Raw genomic sequence first — 3,221 nt, forward strand, 5'->3', positions numbered from 1 at the left:
TTTCACAGTTTCTTTCTAACAGAGCACTCTTATTACTCCATGCCAGGATCAAATGCTGCCTGGAGAGTTTATATTTAATAATTGATGGAAAACACGTTTTTAGAGTAGAATCTAGATCCCATAGGAAGGAACGTTATTGTATTTAGTATAAAGGATAAATAAGTATGGTAGTTAGCAACTTAAATTTTTACTGTCTTCCACATAACGAACTGCTATCTCTGCTATCTGCTAACTTTAAGTGTGCGTTTTTAACACAGAAGGCCACCAAGTGTGTAAGAGACAATTAGTGCCCTTGGTATAAATAGGAACCAATCTTTGGTTCCTCAGGTGCAACCTGGAAGCACATACAGTTTTTTACCAAACACACACTGACACAGACAAGGACAACACACAAGCATACATACAAGCAGTAATTTTTTCTGGACAACCAACTTACAGTACATCTCATGGAAATAAATGGAACCAATGGTGTTGACTTAGACATTCATTGATCAAAAAGGTAAACAGTGGATAAATTACTCTACCTATGAAACGGCACCCGAGGGGCAGATTGGACTTAGACTCAATAAACTGAGGAAAGTAAATATATTTATCTTCCTAAACGTTACATTTCGTAAAAGGTGAGATTTTAACATATTTTGTTCTTATAAAGCACGTGCTTCAAAATGCTCACAGAGAAGCGCACAGCCAGAAACTGTCCCTGTAAATGAGACGCCATGACTTTTATACGGTTGTGATGTCACAACTATATTTAATACTGTATGTAAAAAGTGCTGCTACAGTGCCGTTACAGTCATTCCCTGACTGCAATGATGGTGCAAAGAATCCGAGATGCAGAAGACCTTTCAGACAGAGGGTGAATGCACGTACATTCCATGAAGACGGTATTACAAAAAGTTTTTTGAATATTAAATCTAAACGTGTGCCAATAGAAACCCAAAATGAAAGTATGAACCTCAAAATGAGCATGACATGGGACTTTTACTCAAATACTGCCATGGTACCTTAGAGCAAGACATTTCACCCCAGTGTGGGTGTTTTGAAATTGTATTTGTGTAGTGTTGAAGTCCATACGTACATAAAAGAAATACCACATGGCCACAATGTTCCATTAAAAGGTCTGAAAAAAAGGGAAAAATGGAGAAATAATTTAAAATGTTGTGCAGTGAGATTGCTTTGTAATCTACACATGCATGCGCCAAATGTCTCTTGCCATCAAATGGCTCTATGATGTTCAAAAAAGAATTCTGATCTGGATTGAATGTGGTCACAGTATCTAGAAAATAGGGCTCCAGCCCATGAAATGTGGTCCTTGAATGGTCTGAAATGCTCCAGGGTTAAAACACCACTAACAGCACCCTCATACCCATCGTAAGTTCAAACGTGTTTGTTGCAGAAGGGCCTGTCCGCAAACACAACAATGGAGATAGTTTGAATAGAAACGAGTCTCATGTGTTTTTGCTTAAAGTTGCCTGGCCCATTGTTTACACAGAGACGAGAGAGGCACACTGAGTCCAGCTGCTCTGGGATATTTGGGCCTCACAATCTCCAACACAACTTCATTGGAGCTCCCACTCCCCCTCCCCTGCAGCTGCAGTCTTGCACCATGCTGTGCCACTGAATGCACAGCAGGGATAGTTTGTTGTGGCGGAGATATCTGTATGAGTATATACTGTGTGACACATGTTGCATTTAAAGCCCATTCTGACTCTCTGGTTTCTTTCATCAGCTTCAGTCTGAAGGTAACACTGTTGACTTATGGTGGCAGGTGAATTAAATTATCATTTAGACTCACCTGTAGCTTTAAAAAACTGAATCAATGCTGTTCATTGAGGAATGTCAAATCAAGTAAAACCAGTGGTGAGGATGTAACTGAGAAGAAACGTATTAAGGGGCTGTCTAAAAATTATTGGGAGGGTCAGAAAAGGGGGAGGTTAATAAAAAAAAATATTTTTCTGGAGAGCATTGTAGGGTCTTTTGAATTTACTCATTAAAATGTTTTTATTTTTTATTTTTTAACATACAGTAATCTGATGCTTTTCATGTTTAAGTAAAAGTGACAGTGCTTAATCCTGCAGCTTTTGGTTAATTTAAAAAATAGAGTACAATTTTGTTGTTAATACCAGACCAAGGTTTGGCTAAGGTTTAATTGAAAGTACACCATTTTTTATGTTTAAATGGTTATTAAATTTGTATCAATTCAATGCTGTCATATCGTTTTGAGATACAAGTGTGGTATCAAGGGGAAGGTCACAAGAAAATATCAAATTTGCTTGGGAGGGGTTTGCTTCTTTTTTTTTAAGTAAATGTTTCAGCCCCCTCACCACAATAATAATTTGTACACATTCCTTAATGTCTTCATGAATGGTGAGTATACCTTTAAAAACATGTGTGTAAGAGAGTCATGTTTACATGTCGCCTGTCTCTCACTTACACCCTCTCAGGCACCAGAACGGCGTTCCTGTCTTCTTCGATCCAGCAGCCATTTGATCCAGTGCCGATAGACTCGAGACCTCTGACCGTGATGTGATTTCAGGGCCTAGACTGGAGCAACCTGAGCCGGAGGGGTTAAAGTTCTGAGCTGGTGCATAAGGGGCGTGAAAGCTGGTCAAATCGTGACGGAGCGTTCATTAATCATGGTCACAGAAAGCTCTAATAAAGGGAAGGAGGCAGATTTGATCTCCGATATGGTTCTCTGATCCTCCACCAGGTCTGTAGTGGGCTCCAGATGTGAGGGCTGACAGTTGGAACACACACACATACACACTGGTCCATGCACACACATTGTCTTGCACACACACACACAAACACACACAAGGGATTTTGTAAAATCATGTGCATGATTTTCCTTTCAAAGAGCAGAGAGGGAGGGTGTGTTTGTTTTGACATAATGTAGCTCAAATGTGGCATTAGTGTATCACTGAGGTGGAGACAGCAGCTTTCACCCTGAAAACACAGACGACAGCCAGGCCTTTGATTCTTTTCACTTTACAGCCATCTATTTGTGTGTGTGTGTGTGTCTGTGTGTATGTCTGTGTGTGTGTGAGTCTGTGCGTGTGTGTGTGTGTCTGTGCATGCGCGCATGCATGCATGCGTGCATGCTTGACTTGTGCTGATATGACCTAAAAGCATCTCAGACAACAACAACAGTACACACACCCAGGCTTTCAACACATTCAACACATGCAGGTACAGTCAGACACACACACACACACACACAC

General features: G+C 40.4%; 1 long non-coding RNA gene across 1 annotated transcript in view; it reads left to right on the top strand.

Moving 5' to 3' along the window:
- The first annotated feature begins 779 nt into the window (after positions 1–779).
- Positions 780–3,221, top strand: part of LOC116689908 (uncharacterized) — a 16,914-nt gene continuing 14,472 nt past the window's right edge. Inside the window, exon 1 of the long non-coding RNA XR_004332119.1 lies at positions 780–792. This is a non-coding gene — a long non-coding RNA (uncharacterized LOC116689908). The remainder of the gene's footprint in view (positions 793–3,221) is intronic.

The sequence above is a fragment of the Etheostoma spectabile genome, chromosome 1 (genome assembly GCF_008692095.1).
Source record: "Etheostoma spectabile isolate EspeVRDwgs_2016 chromosome 1, UIUC_Espe_1.0, whole genome shotgun sequence".
NCBI lineage: Eukaryota > Metazoa > Chordata > Actinopteri > Perciformes > Percidae > Etheostoma > Etheostoma spectabile.